Source organism: Strix aluco, chromosome 5 (genome assembly GCF_031877795.1).
Source record: "Strix aluco isolate bStrAlu1 chromosome 5, bStrAlu1.hap1, whole genome shotgun sequence".
Taxonomy (NCBI): Eukaryota; Metazoa; Chordata; class Aves; order Strigiformes; family Strigidae; genus Strix; species Strix aluco.
The window spans coordinates 435,707-453,873 of NC_133935.1; the positions used below are offsets into that span (position 1 = coordinate 435,707).

The window sequence follows — 18,167 nt, forward strand, 5'->3', positions numbered from 1 at the left end:
TTGGTATCTGTGCATGATACATAACAACTTGAAGTAATCAGAATAGAAAGTTAGTATCATGGAATAAAATAATTCTGGAATTAAAATATCAAACTTGCACACACTCAAAAGGAATGGCTTAAATCAGATTTCTGAAATGTACTTTGGTGCAAAAGCCATATATATGGCTTATATGTACACACACACACACATAAAACCAGCCAGGAATGAAAAGTAATTCTCAGTACTACAGAGTTTTTGTGCCATTAGCCTAAAGTTAGGTTTAACATATTGTGAATTTTCAGCAATCTTATAAAAGGTGCTATCAGGGTCCACCTTCAACTCTAGATTTTACTAACCAGTTATTGATCTTGTGCTTATGAATTCATCTTGAATGTTGAAATAGATTACACACCATATTTCCCTGTGAAGTGCTGAACTTCTCTTCCAAGATTGGAATGCACAGCAGTCGAGCTGACAGCTCGGATGGTATCACCAGGCTTATTTCCAAGTAGGTGGGCGGGGGGACAATGACATACAGACAAAACTGCACCGTGACACCATACAGGCAGGGCTCTGTGTCACTGGTCACACTAGTATCTCGGCCAGTGTTCTAGAATAGTTGGTGGTTACTGAAATGAGTCACCGGTCTACATACGACTACGGTCACAAAGCTGTGTCTCCATATAGCTCGTCACTTAAGAGGTTGAGCAGCAAAGGAATCGGAAAAGATTCAGCTGAAACAGCTGCAAGGTGAAAGCTTCAATTATGCAGAAATGCATTAAAGGTGACACGGAAAATAAGATTTCTATCTGACCACATATTCCCCAAGAATAAGAAAACCAAGCCACGTGCTTAATGAATAATAAACTTCACATTTAACTATCTTTACCATATGGTAGTGGGAAGAAAAAAAGACATACATAAGATTTTAAAATACTGCAGAAAAAAGCTTAGACAAATAAACGCAACAAAGAAAGTGTGACAAAAATTTATATACAGAATATATTATTTATAATATTTACAAGTAACCATTATCTTTTTCATAACCATACTCTTTTAACATCACAGGTCAAGTCAAGAACATTTCAGCTGAGAACCCCTACAAAACTTAAGTACAGGTGTTTTCCACTTGTGGTTCTGAAGGCTTAAAGCCTTCATGTAATCATCTGATACAAACACCATTAGAAAAAGTAAGCCTGCATATAGGAAATCTCCTAAAACCTCTTCATTTCTTGTTTCTCCACGCCATTTTTCGGTTTTCGTGACTTCAGAATACAGTGGCTTTACTGGAGGAGCAGGCACTCTCCCTTCAGCTCCTCCCATAAACCAGAGGCAAATGGGATCTGCCCAAATAGGAAAGCACACCAGAGCCAGGAGACTTTAGGCTGACAAAAGCCCAAGTGGACTCACAGAGCTAATGTCAGCCCTAGTAATAACCAGCACCACGGTAACTCCTCAGTCATTCAGTGTAAGCTCTCTTGGGAAGGCCAGAAGTTTCTCTAACCCACTAAGAGAAGCCCTCCAGTAACTACAGCTATGATCCTGGTAACATTTGTTTTTAATAAAGCAGCTCAACAGCTGAAGAGTCATCATCACAAGTCACCTTCACACAACCCTGCCAGCTCTCAGACCACTGTTGTTTTAAAGCATGATCAACTGTCCTTACCCTTAGCTTAAGGGTACAAAGCACTCAAAAGAACAAAGTAATTTAAAATATATTTTTAAAATACACTTTGGGGGGTGTATACTTTGATATCCTAAGCTTATTTCAGAACATGCAAAGAAGAGTTTCAGACATATGTACAACTCAAAAAAAGAACACTAAAAGCATTAAAGATATATGGCGAGTCTAGCTGTAAGGTTTTCCTTGCCACTGAGTATTATTAACCTCTGGTACAACTATCTGAGGGCTCCACACACACATACTGCTGTAGCAAAGTTTCCTTCCTTCTTTTTGTAACAAGGAGGCTATCCTCACAACAGAAGTAGGAATGCTAATATTTGTTTAACTTGAAATTCAGTTTATACTGAAAGAACTTGCGCAACTGTCCATACCTGAAAGATAAAATAACAACTGCCTCACTGAGGCAAAACATCTGTATATTTGATGCATCAGAGCCACCCCAAAAAAAGAAAAATGGGTACTACTTAAAAGATAATTTATTTTACATCTAAAAGACCAGCATTAGTAAAGAATGTGCTCTATAGACTAATCAAGAGCTTAATAACCTTAAGTTGATTCCTTAGACAATGTGCATTTGTTCTGCACCTTGCAATTTATGAAACTGAAAATTAAGTTCTGTCCAACAAATTGCCTATTTTTTCCCCTCATAACTGCTACAAAGAATTTGAATATTCAGTAAGTTTCATAGAAAAAGAAACAGTTTTATTACTTAGTTTACATTTGCCACACTATCTTAATAAGCCTGTAGCCATAATTCCAACTCAGAATGCCAATTTGAAAACAAAGGCGGCAAATGTTTCTTGATCCCTTCATGGACTGGTAACACTTCTGCATTGGAAATGTTTTGCTCCACTGGACTCAATCAATGAGACAGTTAACTGTGACAGAGGACAGTCTACCAGACTTTGTTTTCAACAGGAAAGAAATCCCCTTTATTTTCTGGGAAGCTAAAGGAAAGATCTATTCACATTTTTAACGTTAGATTTTATGGGAAGTCAATGTAATAATTGATTAGATTGGTGAAAGATGAGGATGATAGTGAGGGTCACAGGGATCCTCAAACCAGATCAAGTCCTTGGAGTTGATGAGGCCGGACTACTCAATATGTCAAGTAGGTCTTCAAAGAGTGTTCAATAGCCACACTTTGCTACAGCAACCAGATTCTGTAAGAAATATTTCAGCTGAGTATTTGTCATTTTATAATGATCACAGAACAGCCAAGGTTGGAGAGGACCTCAAAAGATCATCCAGTCCAACGTCTAATGGGAAAGGGAGCCTAGATGAGATTATTTAGCACCCTGTCCAGCTGCATCTTGAAAACCTCCAGCAATGGGGACACTACAATCGGTATCTCTCAGTTCACAAGACATCCTCCATCGTTCACCTTCCAAAAGACAAGAGCTGGATCACTACCACAAGAGCACCGCTCTCACAGCCAGTTACATTTCATTTGCTTGTTTGCCTCCTGCACACACACACACAACTGCAGTCTATTTTTCTTTTTTTCTTATGCTACAGTAGAAGGCTATACAGTTGAATCTTGCAGCCAAAGCCATTAACTAATCCTTTAACTATGAATTCTAATACCTGAAGAAAAACTTCATGGTAACATACTGTTTCTGGTACAACACAGAAAATTTAAGCCATACCCAATTCATATTATGATACAGGTTTTCCATTACAGTCCATTTTGCATAACGTAAATTGCAAATACACAACTAACAGCTTGAAAGAACACTTATTTGGTACACAAATACTCAACAAAATAATCTTTGTCCTGGGTTTGTAACATGTAACTGTCTGTTTCTTATCATATGAATATACTTTTATCATAACATCCATTGGCATGAGGTTTGTTTTCTTTCTTACCCCCTCACTGAATTTGCATTGTTATCTCATATTACCCTCACACAATTATTAATTATTCAATTATCTGATCTTGTGCTTAGTGCTGCTGAGAGCACAGGCAATCCAATATTACAGTTCTCAATGCAGATCACAAGAATGTGAAGTCAGTAGTGATCAATGACCAGCTACGTTCCCGAGAGATAAAGCTCTAAACCCAAAATATTTCAGTCTTGCCTTTCTACCACCGACACCTAAAACCCCTTTCAAAGGAAGGCAACTATTGTTTCAGAAATATTTATGTGTTTATTCTTATTTTTACACAAATTGAAGATTCTAATGACACCAAGCCAGGCTGAGTCTAGCCAACATTTTGTTAGAATATAGCATCCATCTGTAGTTCAGCTCTGAGAGCTTTTTGGAACAGAAGCTACAGTAGTTGACACACAGAACTGCTGGTTTTCATTCTGAGGTTCCAAATAACAATGCCTGGTACTAACCAGAACAATTTACAATTGCAGCATAAGAAGTGTTATGTGATACCAGAAGAGTCCTAAGGGTTTTTCTGAGTTCTCCCTGGTTGCTTGTATGAGAATATATGAACTATATACCTACAGTATAGATCAAATAAAGAAGTTTCTAAAGATAGCCTTTTCAACTTAAAAATAGTGCAGCAGCAAAGAAGGCTATTTGAACAGGTTTAGTGCTGACTCACAGCTTTGACTAGTCCTAGCAAAATTAAGACTGAAGCTAGTTTTACTAACTCTGCATGGTTCCAATTGACAGCCGTAAATCAAAATGCAACACCGCTGTCCATTTTCTAGTGTCTGGGAAAGATAAAAGTCAATAGAAGCTAGCACCCACAGAGGTAGGGTAGGTAGAAAGGAGGAAAAAAAAAGTCATACTAATGTCACTGACACAAAGTCACCAGAATACAAGGCTATAGAAAGGTTCTTTTAGCTGTGTGAAAAACTTCTGTCTCAAGGTCCAAGATGTGCAAGTACAAATCCAGCACTTTTGCCTATAAGATAAAGGCACTGAAAGCTTATACAAATTCTGAAAATCTCTAAACTCATCTTCTACAGTCCTCTAGTTAGGGTATTTCAATAGTAATATTCCAAGAATTTCTTCAATAATTTCAGAATCTGGATGCAAGCTACCATCAGAATTCATTCAGCTTAACACACATAACCAGGAATTCTATATAGAGTTTTAAATTCTAGACAAAATCAGAAGAAATCCAATAACAAATTAAGTGGATTTTCAAGTAAGTAACTTTTCACTTGCTTCAATATTTAGGTTTCAGTAGGCTAGCTTTAGAGAAAACTTTAAGTTGTTCCATTTTCATTTTATGCATTTGACATATGTATGCCAAATTCCTACTTGTACTTGTCTTTCACCGAAAATAATGATTTTTTTTTTCTTAAAACTTTCATAAAGAGTTAGCCAACTGGGAAACAAGATTTTTAAATGTCTTTTTAAGCTTATGTAGTTAGATTTCCAGCATCCCTTTCAGTATTCACAGCTACAAAAACAGTTATGCACTTGAAATTGGGTGATGGCGAAATCCACAGAAGACATGACTTGCATTCCTTCCTCTTTAGGGCAGATACTATACCCAGATTGAGATTTTTCACAGTACTCCAAATTTAAACATGCACACTGACTCTGATGTAAATGGCTAGGTGCAATATGTTGTTCTCTGCACACTGCAAAAATTCCCATGAGCCAACACAGCTGCATAACTAGAGAAGGTGGCTCAAATTTAATTCATTCTGGAAGATAGAGCCATGCTCTGAAGAACAATGCAGAGAAGAGATTCCTGGAGGATGGTAGCTCTTTTAAAACAAATTCAGACACATGCATCTTCTTATTTATTATATAAATTAATAGGACAGGCAGCAACGAACGCTCAACAGGTATGAGGTAGTGGTCCTCGTTCAGAAATTTTAGGATAAATAGGTAAACAATGGATACAGCCTTAATACTCCTGATAGGGGGAGGGGCGCACGCCTGGGAAGAGTCAACCACAACCTCATTCACACACACCCCCAAACCATCAGCAGCCCCACATCAATTGTCTAATACTAAAAAAAACCAAAAAAACCCCCCAAACCCCCAAACTGGAAGGGCCATAACACCAGTGACAAAACAATTTAACAATATCTGTAAGTTTTACCTTGCTGATTTCTCCCCATTTGCAGAGCTAAACACTGCCCAAGTCCACTGCTGTTGCATTACAGTGTTTCAGAAGATTTTTATACAAGCTTCTTTTCTGAAATGAGATTACATAACTTTGCTCTCTAAGTGTTCACTGCAATAAAAATTGGAAGATTCATGTGATACATATTTCCTTGACAAATTCAAACCACATTTTTAGAGAAGCATGTATAAAAATCTTCAGCTTTAAAGTGCCAATTTGTACAACAGCTTTTCACAGTATTTCTCCTACCTAATAAATTGCATTCCAGTGAGTATGCTAGCCAAATTAGATATTGTACACATCCATGAAAATTAAAAATGTCATAGAAGCTTTATAAGCTTCACAGGTGAACTACTAACATCACTCACAACTCAGACAAATAATCTCAAAAGACATCATACTGGGACAGCATTATTCCCTCAAAAATTGTAGTATTTTATCCATATGTATGAAATGTGAAATAAAAACTGCAAATGCAAATACATAAAAGGTGCGCAATGAAAATACCTTTAGATGTACTTGAAAACATCAAAACCTACTCAACTCCTTCCATATTTCCTTGTTATCCAGTAAGATCTCTCAGAAACAGCATAAAACCTGATAAAATTACTGTAAAGCTCGTACTTTTGTTCAGCAATACATTGGCAGACATTACACGCTAAATTTAGCACAGTTTATCCTTGATTACACAAAGGAAAGTGTTTCTGCAATACCTAATAACATGTAGAAGCAAAGGTGCTTCCTATCTAGCCTCTTTTGCAAGAAAGAGAAGGACGGAAAAAAGGCAGAAATACCAAAGATCTGCAATTGCAGTTTTAGTTTCTCTACAGGGCTGGTAAAAAACCCCAGCTAACTGGGTGGAGAAAGTAAGACTACATCATATTTTATTAGACTGATCAAAATCTAAAGCAAATAAGCTATAGGTTGTCTTGCATAACCTAAAATAAATCCAGAATTAACGTATGATATTTGGTTTATCTATTCGGATGTATCAGTTACTGAGCTGCTCATCACTGACTTGACAGTGATTAAAATTGCACAGCACAGATTTTACTCATGATAGCCATACAACTGACAGGATTTACATTCTACCAGAAACTATGTAACAGCCTGATCTAAACCGAGTGCTAAAAATACAGTAATTAGATACAGACTAGACCCACACATCCTTCTCTGATACAGGGATACTACAAACTAAAGGAGAGGCAGCTGCTTCAATGCGACTTTGGACAAAGGATTTCTTAGCCAAATTCAAACCAATTTTAAGATCAAATCTCATTTCACATCAGTTTTAAGGTTCACCTACAGATCCTTTAAAACTATATGGATTGCCCTTTAATCTCCTCATATTTCTATTTAGGAACATAAATAACAGATTTGGGCCTGCCTCAATGAATAGACAAGACATTCATGATATCCAGTGAGTGAACTTTCACCTTTCCCAGTGCAGAGAACAATTAAAGAAAGAAAAGCACTAAGTGTGTTCTGCAATACTGCTCAGTCTGCTTTCTGGGAAAGACGTTTTCTGCTAGCGGATCTGGGCACTTGCTTCAAACACACCTCAGGTGGAACAGCGCTTTGCTGAGAACAGCCAAGAAAGCAGCCTGGGCAGTATCACAGAACAAAAGTAACAGGAGGATCCAACCAATTCTATTCAATTATTTTTGTGGGAGGAAAAAAAAAAGAAAAAAATAACACAAAACCCCCAAACAGGTTACAATAAGGTAGGGAAGCAGTTTTTCCAGTTTAAGAAATAAGAGAGCTGGCATGGGTTTTGTGTATACCAAGATTTTTCCCTCATAAAAAAAAAAGACTGACATTCTAAAAAACCACTTGATTCTTTCCACAAGATTAACTCAATTTTGGAAATTAAATATTGAGTTGGAATTCAAAGTTAGTTCTGCAAAACCTCGTTTAACAATAAAGTGTTAATAGATTAAATCTTCTGATAGGAGTTTCAAAAAATTATTTAGCAACCACTTTTTTTAAAAAATACAGTATTTCATTACATAAGAACATATATTAGTGTTACACATCAGAAACATCTAAGTTACTTACAAGTGAGTATTCTAGAATTCAAAAGGCAAAGACTTATCTCCTTTCTATCTGGATCTTGCTCAATTTGAAAAGTTATTTCAATTCTGTCTTCTGGTCCTTCCACACTAAAATATCTTAAGCAAAAATTCAAGAAAAACACAGCAAGTTCACCTTTAAATTTATGAATTCAATACCATTTGATACTTATTACCTATTCAGCCATGCATTTAAAATTTGTAAAAATCAATAAACTCAAGTTTAAGCACATCTTCAACTCATTTAAATAGTTTCAGAGTACAGTCTCTGGGCAGTAAGTGTTAAATCTTTCCCAGCAGTATTTGAGCAGCTCAGGTAGCACAGCTTCAGCTGCTAGGATGAGCAACACTGGTGCATTTACATACACTCCATTTTCCTTACTTTATTACATCCTGACCATCTTTGGCATACATGGGGTTATAAAAGCACTTACACAAAGGCTTCTTTACATCCAATATTCACTTTACAGCTCAACTTTATAGACATTATTCCCTGTACTGCTTATCTCAATACCCAACCTGATTACTTTATTATGGTATAAATCTGTTCCACCACCAAAGCTTGACCCGGTCCTCTCCCACGTCCCCAGTCGCTCCTCCTGCCCCATCCCCATGCTATCGATTCTATTCGGAAAGCCACATGCTAAGCTTTAGCCACCTTAAAATTACTCTGCCAAAACTAAAAAGTTTCTTGCTGGCCCAGGGAACCAACTCTGGTCACAGCACAGCCACATAAACAGAGCCAACACAGAGCACGTAGCCAGAACAAACAGCTGGGCACCAGGGAAAGAACCTGATTGCCCGTTTTAGTAGCAACACAAACGGTCACTGGTTTTGAAGTTATTTGCCTTATCACTGCGAGCAGAAGTGGCAACAAGTTTCTGAGCTAGTTTAACAAGTTACAAGTTGTTATGCTAACAAAAGGAATAAGCAAGTACACATACCACAAAAGATACTTTTCAGAAATATGAGACCCTGAAAGACAGGCAAAAAGATATTTTCATTGTTTATGTGTGGTAGGCACACAAGTAAGAGATTAGATTTTTGCATTTGGAAACATAAATCGAGTCCATTTAATATCACTGAAACCTCACTGTACAAGTCACATGACTGAACAAGATTAAGTGGTCAAGAGAGGAGTGGTGACACTTCTGCAATAATATTCATTACTCATTTGAATTATTAACTACTTCCAAGAACACAAACACTCCACAGACATTCTGGAACACCTGCCCATAGCTCATGTACCACATGGGCACTAACGGGATCTGCCAGAGAGGCTGGAGCACACCAAACACAGCGCGGCCGGCTCCTCACGCCGCGAGCTGCTGGAGGGGGACAACACCGCGTCACGGTGGGGCCCTAGGGCCCCGCTCACATGTGTGCCATGTTTCACCTTCCCAATTCTAAAACTGGCCTGGAATTTCGCATACATTATAGGTGACGATGCCCTGACCCAAAGAGCACATGGCATTGAACACGAAGGAACTCCACCTATACCGTAGCTCAAAAGAGAATGGACGACAGAGCTAGAAGAAGTGACCACCTGCACACCCGTCCTGAGCTGACTCAGACCATTCCCAGCTTCACCTGAGAAGACTCAGATTCGGCAATCTGATAAAATAACATTACTTTATCACACAAGAATACCGGGGGAATCACACATGATTTTTTAATAGCTGTCCTCAAAGACACATGAAGAAAACAAAGTAGCTACAGAAATAGTTACACACCAAGTGGAATAGAAGGGAAATACCTGATACCAAATGTAACAAAAGCTAGGAATGATGAAAGCAGAAAGAATACAGAAACAGTTGTAGTGGTAGACCTCAAATATACTCAAGTCTCCTTTATTGTACAAAAACCTTAGCAACAATGCTATCGTTCATAAGGTATCAGCATTTTAACGTAGCAACAGAGGCAGAGGATCTGTGAATGCTGACAAACAACCATATTTGAGCGGTATGATTATTAGCCCTCAAATCAGAAATCAAAAGGGCTTAGGAGTCCAAACCAGCATGTGCAAATTAGCTTTTGTTCAAGAATTTTAAAATATCATTTGGGAGGCTCTAGGTCCTGAACTTTTAAGAAGTTCGGAATAATGGGGAAGTTCCAGAAGACTAGAGAAAAACTGATGTCATACAAGCATTTTAAAAGGGACATGGTTAGTTCACTAAAGACACATCAATCAAAATGGAGCAAGTAAGATTCCACTTGAGCATAACAAATTGATAATTATTATTATAGGAGAAAATAAAAATTAATACAACCAACTTCTTAACAGGATCTTCTTTCTATGAGGTCACCATCCTGAGCGATAATGACCGTGCTGAGGACATTCAACTTGCTATCACAAGGTATTCAGATTAAGATCCAGAATGATACAAGCTCAGTCTGATATTACATTTATTTTAAGCTCTCAGAGTCAAGCAATACTATGAAGGAGGACATGTCCACTAAGCTACCGCTAAGCTATTTACCATTATTATCGGTGACCTCAAAAAAGATTAGGAATCATGACTGACCTACTGCACAGCTGATTTAAGAAAAAGCCTGAGGAGATAGTAAATAACAGAGAATCCCGTGCTGATAAACCTATTTGGATATTTTGCCAAAATGAGCACAAGCTAAACATGCTAGTTTGGAATTCACATTGGACTGTACCAAGACAAAGTTTAATCTTCCTATCTCATCAAAATGGCCTAATATTTTAAGCATCAAGTTTGAAGAATTCTGAAATGGAGAGGAATACTCAGTTGGATGCACTCAATGAATTGTAGGATATAAACAAAGCGCTGTGAGGTAGGCAGCTGGAAGGATATATTATCTGACTATATATCAGAGAGCACCCGGTTTCAGACAGCAGGACTAACTAGCCAACTGGGCAACTAACAGGGCTGTGGTGAACTCTACATCCACTCTCTCTCAATGGGAAGTCTCCTTTGTGGCTGTATCAAATTCCAACAGGGATTCATTCACAGAAGTCCCATGGCCTGTCTTTTTCACATAAAACCAGATTACAAACGGTTCCTTCCTGGATTAAAATCTATTAATCATTCCTTTGCATTTGTACTGTGTACTATTAGCAAATGGATAACCAAACAACTTTAACATTTTAAGAGCAGCAGCAATTAAATCTGTTTGTACAAAAGATCATCTCTTTAAATGTTTATAGAATATCAATGCATGATCCACAGATTAAAAAGTGCCTATTCATTAAAGTCATCTCCAAAACATGCTCCTGAAGATACAACCAAAACTGCAAGAAAAGATCATGAAGAAACAGAAGAATAGGAAGTTAATTCTAAATTTGTAAGTTTACCTATCCTGCAGGCAATGAGTGGGGTACATCTCATTACATCCTAAAAAAAAAAAATCTGCATCAAATCATCACATGTATTAAACCAAAAGGCATAACTTCTGGTATAATACAACTGCCATCAAATTCACTGTTAGGCCCATGTATTGGGTCTGCGTGGCCAGGTTTTGGTAGCAGGGGGGCTACAGGGGTGGCTCCTGTGAGAAGCTGCTCTATGGCAGAGCCAACACCAGCGGCTCCAAGACGGACCCGCCGCTGGCCATCAGCGATGGTGGCAGCACCCCTGGGATAACTCTGCAACCACAGCGGAGCGAGCAGTGAGGGTATGTGAGAAACAACTCTGCAGGCACCAAGGGCAGGGGAGGAGGAAGGAGAGGAGGCGCTCCAGATGCCGGAGCAGAGATTCCCCTGCAGCCCAGAGGGAACCTCACGCCGGAGCAGGGGGATGTGCCCGAAGGGGCTGTGACCCCGTGGGAAGCCCAGGCTGGAGCAGGCTCCTGGCAGGACCTGTTGGCCCGTGGAGAGAGGAGCCCAGGCTGGAGCAGGTTTGCTGTCGGGACTTGTGATCCTGTGGGGGACCCACGCTGGAGCAGTCTGTGAGGAACTGCAGCCCATGGGAGGGACCCACGCTGGAGAAGTTCGTGGAGGACTGTCTGCTGTGGGAGGAACCCCACGCTGGAGCAGGGAAGAGTGTGAGGAGTCCTCCCCCTGAGGAGGAAGGACAGAGGCGACAGATGATGAACTGACCACAACCCCCATCCCTGCACCCCTGAGGGCAAGGAGGTAGAGAAAAATCGGGAGTAAAGTTGAGCCCAGGAAGAAGGGAGGGGTGGGGGGAAGGTGTTTTAAGATTTGACTTTATTTCTCACTACCCTGCTCTGATTTGATTGGCAAGAAATTAATTTCCTTGAGTCGAGGCTGCTTTGCCTGTGACTAACTGGTGAGTGACCTCCCTGTCCTTATCTCAATCCAGCAGACGTCCAGCCAGGGTCAGCCCACCACAGTATACAGTCACAGTATACAACCTGCTTCACTTATCTTTCCATTTAGGACTCTGTTCACTTAAGACAGCATGAAAGTTTGCTTTGGGAAGTGGCACTATGAATCACAGGTTATTGGTTGATCACACTTTATCAATATCTGCTGGTTGTTCCTACTTTCAATTGAACCAGCTTTCAAAACAAGACAAAAACCTCAAGTCAAAGCAAGAATGACTTGCAGCCCTATCACAGTTTGCTGGCTCAAAAAAACCCTGCTAGTAGAAAGCAGAATGGCAGTAAAACATACTCAACTTGGTGTAAACCAACAGAAACACTAGTGGCCTACCGTAATAGTGGACCAATACAAATCATCAGTGAGAAGGCAACACTCCCAGCTGTGGGCATACGAGTTTAAGAAATTTAATTGCCCAAAAGAGGAACAGCCAACCACTCGATTTATTTCTCACTGTATTTGAAAGACACAAGGCTGACAGCATTCTTCATATGAAGTTCTCTCCTAACACAAATTAAAGAAAAGTTGTTTAAAGGAAAAGTTTCAGTTCTCACATGTAAAACAGCGCTCCCATTCTGGAATGGAACCATCACCTCAACCCAGCAAGAACTTGGGAATAATTCCCTTCACTTAAGTTCACCCTAGAGCTTAACCAACCTGTTCAATGGCTCCTTCAGGTTAAGCACAATTATATGTTGACTAGATAGCAGATTACTTAGATGGGTTACATTATTTCAGGTAAATGACAAAACAATAAAAGTTTTGAAGCTTTTATCTGTAACTATTAAGGGACAGAGAGAACCTGGAGACTTTGGAAAAAAATGCTGTTAAAAATATTATGCAAGGACTGTGGAAGTAAGTGTGCTGACAAGCTGATGCTGTATCCATGTGGTTCCCTTCAACACAAAGGGTTGCTTTAACATACCCAGACCTGTTTGTTATAGATTTATCATTTGTCCTGACAAGAAGGCAGCGTTGTTCCACTCAGCAGTGACCCAGGTATCTGTCAATTTGCCAAGAAAGCCTCTATTAAGGGAGAGGATCAGAGGCCTAAATCGAACTAAAGATGTCCCGTTTGTCCTATGAGTCATGGCAGATCATTTACTGAAATCCGTACTTCACGTTCCCCCTTTTAAGAAGGGCGCATTAAGCATATTCACCCCGCACCCTTTATTTGACCTATTAAGTCAGAAATTTAAAAAAACCCAACACACACACGAAACACAGGAACTTAAAAGAACAGTGAAGTATGGCTGTGCATCTGCTACTGAGAACAAATAAAATTCTTATTTCAGTATTCATCTACCATTGCTGTGCTAAGTTAAGAAGCTCTATGCAGTCGGTTTTGGAACCCAGAACCCCTGGCTACGCTCAGGACGAGTCTGAGCTGCCAGGTACAAGAACTCTGCCAGTCCTTCCGGAGCTCAGTCAACACACACCTCTTGTTGTTACAGCCACCAGCTGGCAAGGCAGCAGCCTGATAGGCAGGGGAGATTAACTTACCATACATAACCAGGTTTATGAGTCCTATTTGGGCTACTCATGTACAAAGACAAATAACAACAAAACAGAAAGAGTATCACACTTTTGCAAAAGCCCGCTTCATAACAAAGATTACAGGAACACCAGTCATCCAGTTTCGAAACTAGTAAACAACCTGCTACTTTATAATCAAAAGCCAAGAGTTTGCAAGTATATCAGGATTCTGTGATACATAAATCACAACAGGCATGAGAAGATATTTAAAACGCACACTGGTGAACTCCTCCGAGTTCAGTGTCACTTCAAACCTGCGTGGCACCCATTCTCAGGGCATCCACTATGTCACATCTATAAGTTTATCTCAAAATATTTCACAAAATCCAGCCTTTATGGTTTCAGTAAAGCTGTTTGAAACAAATCTTTAATAACATGATTTGACAGGCTGTTCTTACCCTCTCCATTTTTGCCGTTATACTGTAGTCTGGTTTATTATTCACTGGATTAGAGTATATGATAAAAGGCAAAGAAGCCTGTTTAAAATTTTTGGTCTGTAGATGCCTTGGAATTAATTATTGACATAAAGCGGAGTCCTGCACAATCAAAAAGGGTTAATAACATGCATTGGCCTGAAAACAAACAATGCAAGATACAGGTTTCCAACACTGTCAAAAGATTTACAACATGCTGTGTAAGCCAGGACAGTTTTTAAATATTTGCATATTCTAAAAAGTTGAACCAAACCACATCATTTACAGCCTCCTTCTTGCTTCAGAGCTCACTACTGTGCTGTATTACAATATCCATGCTAGCTCTATTCCTATTTACTAATTAGGGCTGGGTACCTTCCCAAATATTGACACATCCTGTCCACCAAGATTCACAGGACGCTACCAACATGCACCAGCTGACAGTGGCTCAAGCAGAACTGCTCACACTCCAAGGAGCACACATCAAGGCAGAGTCTAGGCCAACACCATTAGAGAAATTTTGACTGTTCCCTTCCCCCAAGCAAGGTACCTTGCAGGATAGCACGTAAAGGAATGACATTCAAGCCTCATGACAAATTCGACTATGGCTGTCGACTGGGAACCAACCCCGGGATACAACTGCCTTCCTACTATGGACCTCGGTTATTCTTGCCAGCCCCCAGGTAACAGTCCTGTTAAGTGCACTGCTCTATTCAACCATAGGCTCAGAATGCTCAGCTGCATTTAGCTCGGTACAGTTACATCACTGTTATTTCCTGCTTTCTTCCTTTCCATGTCCTGAGAACAATTCATCATTACATTAAGTCAAGCCAAAAATCAGCAACTAGGTTTAGTTGAAAGGAACACCGCCACTTCTTGAAGTTTTATGGATTAACACAGAATTTGAATTAAATCCTGTGTTACAACAAAGTTGTTCATCTTGCAGATTAGTCTTCGAGCATTAGAGACTTCATTCCAGGTCTCAGGCAATGAGTAAGTCATTAAATCTTAGAATTTCTTTTAAAAAGCAGAGGTTGCAAGAACCAAAACACAACTCCAATGTATTAGTTTACATATATGTTTAAACAAATCTATTAAAAAACCCTTTAATCTGCATCTACCATTCTCCTGGCTTACTGTACGAGAAGATGCAACTTTTTCCAGGACCTGCTACTCCACACGGAGAAAACCATGCCCCATCTCAGAAGCAGAAAGCTACCTTTTAGCTGATCTGTCTTACTCCCACAGATTCATACAAGCACAGGCAATTCCTGACTAGCAGCACCACTAAGCATTTTATCCTTTGCCATTCCTGTGACAAGCACACAAGTCTCTTGTCTTGCATTTACAGGCTACCAATTCAAGTCACAGCAACCTTTAGGCTCATTTTAACCACGACCAGGGAAGCACAGAATTGACATAAGGACATCTTTGAGTAGCTCACTCAGCTCTGGAGAAGGAAAAGGTACCCATATGGTGTATAAACAGACCACGAGAACAAAACTTCTCATGCCTAACACTAAATCATCCAAACATGTCACCTGGTAAAAATAACAGCTTCACAATACTGATTTCAAACCAACACTCAAGGGCCCCGATACAACAAAAGAAAGCAGACATCTACCCGTTAGAAAAATATATCGTCTAGGTATTTTCTGAAAGTATTACTTCAAACAGTCATAGATCAAAATGTTGCCCAGAATATCACTGCACAGTCAGAAAACCTTGTCACTATAATGGTATTTCAAATACTAAAGGAATAAAAAAAATTAGAAAAATACAATTAAATATACACTACAAAGTAAATTGAAGTTTTTGTTCGAGATGACTGTGGAATATAAAAACTCTATCATAAACCTATGACAGTTAAAAAAAAAGTTGAATAACACTTCAGACCATCCACAAAGATACATACAGCTAACAGACCATCCACAAAGACACGTACAGCTAGCATCAAGCCCAGCAATCATAAATGCTATCTAATTTATTGGTTTGATATTAACTACTGCATCCACTTGCAGCACAGCCTCCTCAAAATGAGAGCAAACACATTCAGGAAAAAAAAAAATTCCAGACCAGTTTTGCCTAACCACCATTAATAAACTATTTCATCGCTAACTACAGCTGAGCTTCCTTTTAGCACTGATATTGTAGCTTGATGTGTGGTATGCAGCTTAACCCCCGGGGCAGTTTTTAATGTTTATTCTAGCAGGGCACTGCACAACACACAGACCCTGAGCCAAAGAAACTGACTGTAGAGCTGTAAACTCTGCACAAGGGGAGTCTGGAGCGCTTGCACACTGAACAGCCACGCCAAGGTTAACGCTATAGAGGGCGAGGTACAACCTCCACTCTGCTCCTGCTTACCTTACCTATGCCGTGGTTTAGTATGATCTGAGGTCTCTCAACGATGCTGCATTGTGCTAATTAGACATGCCCCGTGCACTAATACATGCTATTTAAACTGATTCAGTCATAATTGGCAGAATATAATTCTACAATCTTTGAAGGCGAATTGCAAGTTTGACAAAATATCATTTCAGGCAGGTACAGGTATGAAAGAGCAAGCACATTAGCCCTCGGTGCTAATAAACTTTGTAGTCAAAAACACAATTAAGTTCTTCCCCATCTGAGATACGGTTGGCAAACTGTTTTAGTTACCTCTCACCTTTAAGGAGAAACATGAGTCTTCCCCCCGCCCCGAAGGCAATAAAGCAATGTTTTTTTATTGGTCTCATCACAGACACGGGAGAAAGATCTTTTTGCTGCACTCAACCCAGAATGAAAACTCAGTTGCTTACATAACGCAGTCTTCACTATGACTATTATAATAATGCACTGTTAATGTTTTCACATTTTCAAAGTAGTGGAAAGGTTTTCTTTGGAGAAAGGCTGAACAAACTCTGGAATCAAATACAAATTAGCAGAAGGGAAAAAAATCCCCCCTGTAGCAAGGGAAAACAGTCTTATGGCAACCTTCCAAGCAGTCCGTTATGTGATTGTGGAGTGCAACAGAAAAAACCAAGCGCCTAGCACATCCGAAGACTCATTTCTTACCCCATTCTGGGTCACATACAAACGATCAAATTTACCGAAATAGGTACAGGAAATGTAAGCAGTGGTGTACTTGTTTTAAATTATCTTAGCTCAGCTACAGTTTTCATCAAGAATGGCTACCAAAAAACCTGAACATTTAAAACCGCAAGATTACATTTAGTTTTCAGGCGTTCAGTTTACAAAGGACAGCATAGGTCACTCGCACCCTCCTGGCTCCCCTTACTGCCAGGGCGAAAGGATGAAGGCTCAGCAGAGCGAGTCTACGGGCTCCTGAGTCACCGCGGCCAGCGGCAGCCAGGAGCGGGGCAGAGGGACACCGCGCGCCGGGCAGCCGCTGTACGTACCGGCCTTCCGCTAACCAGGTAGCCTCGACGCACATAAAGAGACTTCTGTCTCTGACACAGACGTCCCCGTCTGGGAGATGAGGAGATTCTTTCCGCTAGCCAAAAAAGGGAAAGTCAAGAGAGAAGGCGGCAAAGGCAAGACCGAGAAGCCTGACTTCGCTGGGTCATTACCGGTACTCAGGAGGCTGTGACCGTTTAAAACCTCTCTCCCCCCCCCGCACAAACACCTCCTCCCACCCAGCCGGCATCGTTACCTGTCATCACCCAGGACGCCGGGGGAAAACCCCCAATCGCTCAATCTTAGGTCTCCCTCCTCGCCCTCTTTCCCTCCCCAAAGTCCCGGCACCCCCCACCCCCCCTCTCCGAGGGGGTCACCGAACTTCCCCGAGCAGCGAGCTCTTCCCTCCCGCAGGAACCGAGCCTCCTCACCGCCGCTGGCGTCATCCCCCGCAAGCCCCAGCCCTGCCCTTCCCCGCCCGCCGCCCCGCAAGGAGACCTTCACCTTCACCTCCCCCTTCCCCGCGCCGCCGTACAGGGACCCCCGACACGGCCCGCCCCCCCGCCTCGCCGCAGAGGCGCCGAGCCCCCGCCGGCGCCCACCGGGGCCCTCCCGGCCCGCCGACGGCCCCGCGCGGCCTGACCCCGCCACGGGCGCCGCCGGCCACCGGCCCAGGGACGGCGGCTCGGAGCAGCCGCCCCCGACGTGAGCGCGCCCGCCG

The 18,167-nt window shown here is 40.9% G+C and overlaps 1 protein-coding gene across 3 annotated transcripts in view; it reads right to left on the reverse strand.

Moving 5' to 3' along the window:
- The window catches only part of PACSIN2 (protein kinase C and casein kinase substrate in neurons 2), a 62,440-nt gene that overhangs the window by 44,022 nt on the left and 251 nt on the right, over positions 1-18,167 (reverse strand). For 2 of the 3 annotated variants that reach the window (XM_074825559.1, XM_074825557.1), the window contains exon 2: positions 17,449-17,543. The exons of the other annotated variant lie outside the window; for it this stretch is intronic. The gene's annotated coding sequence lies outside the window, so the exon portion shown is untranslated. The remainder of the gene's footprint in view (positions 1-17,448; positions 17,544-18,167) is intronic. 3 annotated transcript variants of the gene reach the window in all.